The sequence below is a fragment of the Mustela erminea genome, chromosome 10 (genome assembly GCF_009829155.1).
Source record: "Mustela erminea isolate mMusErm1 chromosome 10, mMusErm1.Pri, whole genome shotgun sequence".
Classification (NCBI taxonomy): domain Eukaryota; kingdom Metazoa; phylum Chordata; class Mammalia; order Carnivora; family Mustelidae; genus Mustela; species Mustela erminea.
In genome coordinates, this window is record NC_045623.1 from 43,716,611 (window position 1) to 43,727,494 (window position 10,884).

Consider the following 10,884-nt stretch of genomic DNA (forward strand, 5'->3'; position numbering starts at 1 on the left):
ATCAGCCATTTAAAAGAACACAAGAGGATTTTATGCTCCTGTAACAACTCCTATCCAAAACTGCTCAAAACGCTCTACAACGGGCTAAAATAAATTATTCCTGAAGGAAGTCACAGGACTGGAGAGGCAGCATAGCCCAGTGGTTAAGGGCACAAACCCTACAGCTGAGCTGCTTAAATGGAATTCTTGTCACTAGCCTGTGACCAGGGTCAAATGACTTAACCTCCACGTGGAGAATCACCTTGGTACCCATTTACTGGGTGTTTCAGAGGGTTACATGACTTACTACATGTTCAATGGCTTAAAACAATGGCTGCCTCACGACCAACATTTTTATTCATTTAACAGCACTTCTATAGTGTTCTACATGCAAAGGTTGAGAAAGCGATGAGGCTAAGGGAAAAGTTATTGTATGGTAGATACACCTAAACATGGTGAATGTCTTTATTGACCAAATATAGTAATTATATCATAGCAAATTTCAAAAGAAAAAAAGAGAGAAAGAAAAGAAATGTTTTAGTGTTTAGATCATCTAACCCCCAATAATTTCTCTTTTGGCTAAGACAAAGGGCAGAGTCATATTGAGATGCATTCAAAATTTAAATATTTAATCCCACATTTAAAAAATGGAGAGAAAGGAATCCAGTGGGGTTTCACTGAAGGCAAAAAGAATCATTTGAGTGCCCTGCTAACGAGGCGGAACAAATGTTTCCAGCACAGACTTGGTGCTATGCCCATGGTTCTCTGAAATACCTGCCAGTTGCAACCGAGTAAGCCTCAGAGCCTATCAAATGGCATCTAACAGGTCCAGTGTCAACGAGTACATGGCCCCTTTTCCTGAGGCAACGCGCTGGCAAGCTCCATGTCCGTTTAACACAGTCTCAGGGAGTAGTGAGAAAGAGGACACTTATCAAGGAGTAATCAGCCTCTATGAGGCCAAGAGACAGGTGAGAGAGAACAGAGAAGAAGGAAAATGTCATTTCCCACCTTCCGCCGAATGCATCGAAATGCCTTTGCCTATGGGTATTGCTAACTAGAGATCGGGGATAGGTTGACTAAGACGTGATTCCTCCCCTATACTTGATATAATGCACAGATGGTTCATTTGTAGGGATCAGGAAAAAACCTAAGCACACAATTTTATCAAGTTCAGTTGACTTCACTCCTGAATCTGCAAAATTTGGTTCGAAACCTTGGGAGACTCAAGTTTCTTGTGAGATTTCTCTGCTTTCAGATTCCATTCAAGTGGAAAATGAACAGGCTCCTTCCCAGCAGCAGACAGCTTCTGCTTCGGGTAAATCAGAGCCATCTGGGGTTGAGGGTCCTGGCGCCCACCGATCCTTCCGTACTGTCTCTAGTTTCATATGCTCTAAGTTCCAAGGAAAATCTGCCTTCCCAACCTTGAAGCTCTTGTTCCCTTCATTTTGCTAGAAATACCTCCATGTCCCTCCTCCTCCATTAACACCCATCATCGTCCCTTTTGTTCTCAGAGGAGCATTTGCTGTGGAGCGACAGAGAGAGGAGAGAAGGGCAGTCCACGTGTGAGAAACTGAAAGTGTCCAGATGCCACAAGGAAGAAGATTTCTGCATTAAGCAATTTGAAACAAGTGATCCTGGCTGTGGATAAGAGCACTATCCTGAATCAATATCCATGGTGAAGAACATAAAAGAAATACTTCTCTCTAAACAGTGATTGTAATATTCATTTTCTCCCATTCCCTTTCCCATCAATACCTAGTTCCCCCAAAATGCTGTTGTAAAACAGCCACTAAGTTTTCTCACACATTCGTCCTTCACCTAAGGGGTTTTAAAGCATCCTTTAGCCGCAAGACCTATTTTTTAACCTAATAGCACAGATGGTTCATCTGTAACAATCACATTAAATACACACACTGGAAAAGAGTGGTGACTCCTTTATGAAGATGGTTATTGTGAACACTACTAAGTATAAATAGCTTTGAGCTAGTGACAGACAGTTGCCTCTCCTTATGCCCACGAAAAGCCTACCGCGGTGCAGTGACTCGAAAGAGAATGGAGATCATAAGCTGAAGGAGAAGGCAACAGGGATGCTAAGGTGGGGGAATGGTACCTGCTAGACGGAGCTTCCCATGTAAATAAAGTCTGTGAACAATCCTAACCTTTTTACGTTCAGAGATTTCTGTCTGAAAGCCCATTCCAGGTTCCATTTCTAGCGGGGGCTGACGGTTAAAACAAGACCTTGAATAAAATCACACTTTGTTTTACTAGATAGACCAGTTTAGAGTCAGAGCAGCATGTGATCATTAAATCTGTTTTAATAGAACTGCTTATTCTATGTATCTTTTAAGTTGTAATAGGGAACTACATTTGTGAAGCAGTGTTTATGAAACGAGTCCCTTTTTCTAAGATTAAGCAGTTTAATAAAACAGATTTAACTAGACTGCTGTTTGGTACCCCAATGACCAGACCTTAGGTAAATAAGGCTCACTGACATTTAGAGTTATACGTTAATTGCAAGGAGTTTTTTGTAAGATTCATTTTGGGGAGTGAATTTCACTCTTGTAAGTCTTGAATCTATTTCTTGCGGGGGGAAAGCTGTCATGAAAAACTACTTCTGGCAGCTGGGGGCTAGGGAAAGTGTTCTTTTCAGGTTTTCATGTGCATATAGAGAGCTAGGTCATTAACAATGGTTATATATACATTTCAACTAACTCTACAGAGGCAGATAAATAGTTTTTAGTGTGCATTTTGACAAGACTGCATCTTGAAATACATAGATCTAACAATAAAATATCATTTCTTCTATTTTTCCACTAATGAGGTTATGGGAGGAGAACAGGACCTGAGAAGGATTGGGGAAGTCGTTCACTCTCAAGAATGATGGGTGGAGTAGTCAAAAATCTGCAAAAGGTTTTGTTTTGTACGTTAGTTTTTAAAAAAATAGTTAAATTTACTTTTTAAGCCATTGCATTATAAAGTTGGTCACAGTAAGCCATCTTAGAAGTCAATATATAGAGAGTCATTTAAATTTTTTTTTCACATTGGACCAATAATATATGATGGAGTTTCTGAGGAAAAATAGAACTTTTCTCAGCACATTTGATATGACTTTTAACAGACAATATAAAAATATTTCATTAGAGTTCCTTGGTACATTCTTGTGTTTAAAATGGGTTGTCACAAAAACTCAACTCTTATAGTTTTATGGAGACCAGCAGGAAGAGAGTTATTCTGGCATAAAGCCAACACACAACACATGGAAGAGGTGTGGTTTTTGTGATAAAGGTAAAAACGGCACACTTGCAAAGGTCATTTGGTCATTTTTTCCCCTTTTTTCCCAAAGGTCAGATAGTGTTGTATTTATACTGCTCCTTTAAAACAGTGATTAAACATTTTTATTTGTACTGTCTCTAGCGGTTAATCAACATCAAATGGTCAGAACCATTTTTTATCTTTCGTAAGTGCTTCTTTTACGACTCAGCAGCTGGGCCACGAGTCACACGGAAGGAATGGTTGTCTCCTCCGCCTTGCAGTGTGAACTGCTGTGGGTCTGGGGCAGAAGGGTGCTCAAGGCAGAGGGTCTTTGTTCTAAACCTTCATCCATGCATTTGACCTTGAGATGGTCAATCTGACAGCATGTTCTGAAAGATTGATTTAAAAGTAATCACTCTTAATGATCAAGGTAAAACAAGAATACATTTAATACTTAAAGGAGTGAGGGGTGCCTGGGTGGCTCAGTGGGTTAAAGTCTCTGCCTTCAGCTCAGGTCATGATCCCCAAATCCTGGGATCAAGCCCCGCATCAGACTCTCTGCTTGGTGGGGAGCCTGCTTCCCCCTCTCTCTCTGCTTCCCTGTCTGCCTACTTGTGATCTCTGTCAAATAAATAAATAAAATCTTTAAAAAAAAAAAACTTAAAAGAGTGATTTTAAGAACTTAGACTTTTAATTATGAGTCAACTGCATGGTTGTTGACTTTTTTTTCCCCCTGTGTCAGAAAACAAGGCTAGGCTATAAGGAAATGGTTTAGACTGGCTTGAATCATCAACACAGAACAAATCTGCAGCCGACTCGTATTTCTGCCCTGACCAGTGACTCACCAGTGATGAGTGGATGAAGGAATGGTTCCTTTGCTTCACGTTTCTTCATGAAAATAACAACCCAGGCATAAGAAATGGTAACTCTTTTTTTTTTTTTTTTAATTCTAGTAAGAAGCAGAATCGCTTTCATTTAGGCAAATAACACAGAAGGTAAATGGTAACTTTTAAGCAAGTTGTGAGTGTTCTTTAATTAATGCTCAAAGGATAGTTTAATATATTTAGACACAAACCTTTAAGAAAACACAAGGTAATATTATAATGCATTTTAATTGGCCAGGCTGAATTAGAAAATTCTAATTTAATTGTAACAGTTTCCTCAGTGCCCTTTGCTATCACTAACTGATAAATCTATGAGATAACCTCTTAGACGTGGGCTGAGCCTGGAGGGCTGAAGTGAGCCAATGACTCCCTGAGCACACACTGTTCAACCATGTGAGGTAGTTTTCTGTTTCCAGTTCTCCAGAGTACTCTCCATTGTGTCAAATGAAATAATTCCTCTGAACAGTTCCTCAGTGGTCTAGAAAGGCAAAATCTTTGTGTACAAAGCATAGAAGCTGGTAAACTTATGGTGAATAGTGGTTGATCTAAATTTTCAAAACTAAAACTCCATGTTGAAGTTGTGGTCAAATCAAAACAGACACTGAAGAAACATTTACGTTTCTGAAAATGCCTAAAAGCTTCAATGCTATTTTCTATCTGGAACAGGACTCAGTGATGGTTTGTTCCAGCCTTTTGGACAAAAAAGAGGTATTAGCTATCATTTGCCTTTGAAGCCACAAAAGAATGTCTGAGTAGGGTCCTGTTCTCAACCCTCTTCGAGAGGAACCTGGCCATCAGTGCAGTGACTGAAAGTTACAACCATCACGTTTCTCTCTCATACACACAAGCCAATAGCTTGTCCTATGGTGTTCGATGTGCATGTCTCAGAACCAAAGGAAATGATCTTCCTTTAAGAAACTACTTCACAAAATAACAAGTGAGAACCTTTTCCTGCCATTTATCTTTTTGGCTTGAATCATGATACATTTTCTCCCATAGAAGTTAAGTTTTAGTCAAAATAGGATAAATCATCCTTCTCGAGGTGGTCCCAAAATACAACATCTCAAATTATTTAAATTCAGAAAATATTTCCCACTCTTTCCAACTTACCAAAAGCAAGAAACATTAAAAGCCTTAAGAATTATGATATCCATATAGGAATCCTAATTCTGTCTAGATGTCAGCTAATTCCTCTTCGTTATGGATGGACTTGTGCAATTCTAAGTGAGTAGTATAACTAAAATTCTATTATAACACTATTGTACTTACAAATGACAAATACCGCAGGAGCTAAGTCTCCAACCAACTCAGTGAATTACCCAGTACCAATACCAGCTCAATTCATGCCAACTTATTTACACAGCAGTCTCAGCTGAGTCAGCACACTCGCTCCATCATGCAAGTAGAAACACATACTCAGCCCACCTGTGCTGCCATAAACTAGATGATTTAAAATTTTTTCTGTTAACACACCTCATTCTGTATTACTTCCACATCATGGCAGGCTTGCAAGAAACTGGTCTGGGGTCTTTGGAGCAGAGAGTTAGAGACAAAGCTGGAGAAACCATGTCATTTGTCATTTGTGACTTGAGTCACAAGTAGCAAGTTAAAACACTAAGTTAAAACATCTCGAACTGTCTGCAATCCTGTGTGAACCGAACAAGTTTTGTCTAATGCCATAACAAATTGAAACGCATGAGGAAAGGCAGTGCAGTGAAGCCTCAGCTTAGCAATGACTGCCCTTTCATAGACCGATCAGGACAACTTGCCACCATTGTACTAAGACAGGTTTAACTTTCATTTATTTTAGAGAACTAAACACAGACAAGACACTTCCACACATTGAATGTGTCCTACTTTGGTAGTGCTGCTGGCACTCTGTCAGTTGAACATTACCGAAAATCCCCAACAAGTATCTGCTTTCATCTTCTTTATTTTTTTTTTTTTAAGATTTTATTTATTTATTTGACAGAGAGAAATCACAAGTAGACGGAGAGGCAGGCAGAGAGAGAGAGAGGGAAGCAGGCTCCCTGCTGAGCAGAGAGCCCGATGCGGGACTCGATCCCAGGACCCTGAGATCATGACCTGAGCCGAAGGCAGCGGCTTAACCCACTGAGCCACCCAGGCGCCCTCATCTTCTTTATTGATTTGATCCAATATAATTAAGAAAAGTAATGGATTATTTCTTACATAAGACAAAAGGTTTTTAATTTTTAATTTCTGTTTTTTTTTTAATTTGATCATCTTCATTGTTTAAGGAAAAGAATCATAAATGTTACCCTACTAACCACAAGAAAAACTTCAATAAAATTTTAGTCAAAATGAAAGAACTCTGCTGTTTATGACCAGGATTCTTGACACCAAAAATCTTGGAGAGAAGGAAGTCTTAAAGATTGCGGTTTTATTTATTCAGTTGGTTGTTATTCCATATTTTCGCACATTGATATCTTTTAGGCATACAATTAGAGTTAACCTCTTTCTAGAAAAGAGTGGAACTTTGCTTACTCTGCAGCCAGTCCCAGGAACCCATTCATTCTTGTTCTGGAATGACTCTCCATGCTTTCTATTTTATCTAGAGATTCATCCTTCCATCTTGGCTCGTGACTTCCAGAAAGGAGACCTGTCAACCTTTTGCTCTAGGATGGAGAATGGGATTTGGGCCCAAGATGATGAGGTTACTGCATTCCCCTCATGATGATAAATGGCTCTAAGCACAGCATATAATCTAAGACAGTTCAATTTAAATAGTGAATCTTATGATTTTGGTAAATACATCTAAAACCAAGATCTATCTTTAATACTGAAGTTTCTACTAGATAAATAGAAAGGGATATGAAGATCTGCAAGAACATATTTACATGACAAATGGAAGAAGAGGCTGTGAATGCACCAGTACAAAAGAATGTGCTAGGATATAGAGAGAAAATAACCAGAACCTTATAACCTAGTAACTTTGCTTGAACCTTGGATCAAGCTTCCCATGAAGCAGAGTTACAGCTACACTTAAGAGTTATGAAAGTCAATAAATACATTTCCTTTTCTATAAGCTATTTTGAGTTTTTTGTCACTTCTTTGTCACTTCATAATTGAAAATGTAGTTTTATTTATCTTCACAGCAATTATATGGTGTAGATAGTATTATTTACATTTACAGAAGGAGGAAACTTAACCGTAGTGAAGTTAGGCAAATTGCCAAAGGTCACCAGTTGGCAAATAGCAGAGTTGAGTTTTGAAGCTATATTCACTTCACTGTAAATTGTAGCCTCTTAAACATTACAAAACAAAGGCTTCTCTGAAAGAGGGGTGGGGATAATGTGATTTCAAAATCAGAACGCCTTACAACTGATCTGTCACCTGTTTTTACTGGCTTCAAGTATGTGGACAAATAACCCCATAAGACTGAAATAAATATGATTGAATAACAAAGTCATGGAACTTGTGAATAGTTTGTACAACATATGTCATATGATTCTGTTGTGCTTTATATAATTTATACTTCTTATAATTGCATAACCTTCCTCCCAATAGCAGAATGAATCCTAAACTGACACTTTCCTTTCCCCTCCCCCTGGCTTATTCTGGACTGGAAATGACTCATTCTGTTGATCTTAGCTTCATCATAAGTCTTCCCAAGGAAAACTTGTTTTGATTAATATTTAAAGTACCTTAGGGATTGTTTCCTGTTTTTCTTAAGCTGTCTACCCCCTTGCCATTATCTCACAGATGATTTGTTAGACATCCAGGTTTGTATTGTTTCTGATACTACAAGAAAAACAAATAGGGTGGTGATTTCAAACTGCTATGCCCAGGAAGCTGTGGAGAGGAGTGGATGTTACATGGTAAGTTTTTGAGTACAATTTCAAATTTTTTCAAAACAGTGCTATGCTTCTTTTAAAACATTTGAAATTCCCAGCTAAAAATTTCCTTTAGAATTACATCGCCTTTATGCATGCTATGATTGGGATCTTCTCGTTTCTTAGATAGTAATATAACAAGAACAGGAGAACACTAAGCAGTACAATTTAATTTATACCTTGCTAAGTGACCTGGAGTAAACAGCTCAACTTCTCTGATTCTCAGTTTTATTCCAGTAAATTGGAGATAATAATGGGGTGCAGTATGATAAATTTTATAATACAGATATGATGATGAGACTAAGGGAGAACATTTAATCCCTATCCCAGAAGGAGGAGAAGAAAGATTTCTGAATTGATGTAATAGTTAATATGAATTTTATAACTCAGATATAAATTCATCTAAAGGAGGTTGGGGAAAGAGTAGGACAGTTCCAAGTTGAACGTAGTGAGTACAAAGAACAAATATACTTAAAAATCTTGTATAAGATAAAATATAGGGAGAGTAGATGTCTAAACCCATTGTGAATTAGTAAACTACAAGTAATTCAGTGTAAAAAAGGCAGGAAGTGGATGATAAATTGGGATGGGCAGAAGAATAAAGATTTCTTAGAAATCAGATTAAAGATTTTTATCCTCCAGTGAAGCAAGAGGCATGGAAATATAAAATGAGAAAACTTATTAAATTTGCATTTCTAAAATATTACCTAGGTGGCAGAGTGCAAGTAGATTAGATGGACCTCAAATGCTCACCACATGGTGACTTGATGAGATGAAGAAGGTGATTTACAAAAAAGACTGGAAGCTCCTAACTTGGTCCTCAGGGTAAATGTTGATGCTGTTCATTGAGAAAGTGTCATTCAGGAGAAACAGCAATATTTAGTTGGTGTGAAGGGACACCTTTCAGTCTTCTTTTATTACTTTGGTAGCTAATTATTTTGAGATTTAAATTTTTTTTTTAATTTTATTTATTTCTTAGAGAGAGAGCAAGAGTCATGGGGAGGGATAGGAAGAAGCAGACTCCCTGCTGAGCAGGAAACTGGGATATAGGCATGTGACGCTCCATCCCAGGTCCCTGAATTCATGACCTTACCCAAAGGCAGACACTTTACTCGCTGAGCCCCCCAGGCGCACTGATAGCTAATCATTTTGTCCTAAGCAAATAATTCTTCATTTTGAAGTTTCCTTACTCAAATAACATATTCTTTCTGTCTCCTGAATTGACTTTTACTTATATTACATGTTTAGTTACATAATTTTAAAAATATAAACAAAAAATATATACAAATAAAAATAAAGTAGCTATAATAACAATAACAAAATAGGAAAACCTTATGCTTTAGGAGAACCTTTAAAAAATTATTAATAATCCATTGACCAAAGAAGAAATCAAAATGCAAATTTAAAAGAATAGAACTAAATTAAATGATGAATCTTTATGTGAAAACTTCCTAAGCTAGAAAGCAAATGCAATATTAGTGATCTAAACTTGTAACTTAAATTAGAAAAAAACAGCAAAATACAAGTAAGATGATGGAATGAATACAAGGATACAGCAGAGATCAACAAAATAGAATACAACCCACAGTACAGTAGAACAAAGCCAAAAGTTGGTTCTCTGAGCCAACTGATAAGAACTATAAGTCTCTAGTTAGGTAAGACAAAGGGGAAGGAGGTACACATGCAAAAGTAGTAATAAAAATAAAATTATTATCATGGTCATTAATGTTTAAAAATGAAACAAACATTTTTGTTTTTAAAAACCTGAAAACTAACATGAAATGGATAAATTTATAGAAATGTAAAACTTAACAGGCAGGCTGCATGGAAGTTTGAAAAGTTTGGATTTTGGAATCAGCTTCCTGGGTTCAAATTCTGCCTTTGCAAGCTGCCACCAGAGTCCCCTTGGGGAAGTGATAAACTCTCCAAGCCCACATTCTTTAAGTGTAACATAGAGGCAATAATAGCTCCTAAAACCAATCATTCTGAAGCAGACTCAGAAGAATTAAAATATCTGATCGACCTCATAGTTAGCAAAGTAAATTAGTAATTTCAGAACTTTCAAAAAAGAAAGCTGTCCATCCAAATATCTTCCTGACGAAGTCTATCAAATACCGAAAGAAGAAGTAAATGAAACTTTATACTTTTTTTGTTTGATTGTTTGTTTTTAGCTAAAAGAGAAATAAAAAAATTCTCCAACTCAAATTATGAGGCTAACATAGACGTGATAGCAAAACAAGACAATGTTAGAATGAGAAAGGAAAATTACATTCATGGATATAGATGTGAAAAATTCCAAATAAAATATTAGCAATCTGATTCAGCAGTATGTTAAAAAAAAATGGCATTGCTTCATTTAAAGCATTCAGGAAAATAATATTAGTTTCACACTATGAAATCAGTTAACTTGTCTACAATGTCAACTGATTAAACTAAAATAAAAACTTAAATCATGACAAACTGATATAAATGAGGCATTTGATAAATTTCAACAATATGTTCTAGAGTCAAAGGTTTTGGGTTCAAGTTACGGCTCTGCATTCACTATGTGTATAACCTTGCAAAGCAGGTTATCTTTGTCGCTCAGTTTTCTTCTCTGTAAAACAGAGTTCATTATAGAAACATCCTTGAAGGAAATGTCGTAAGGATAAATTTAGATAATTCAGGTAAATCCTTTAGAAAAACACCTGGTGGATTACAAACCAGCACTGTGATTATTTCATCTCTGACAGTATCTGTAACATTACTACTTCAAGATGAGGTCTATCATGAAACTCTAATCTCCCAACATTAAAAAATTACCTTTTGGGGTGCCTGTGTGGCTCATTGGGTTAAAGCATCAGGCTCTCGGTTTTGGCTGGGGTCATGGTCTCAGGGTCCTTGGGCAAGCCCTGCCTTGGGCTCCCTGCTCAGCA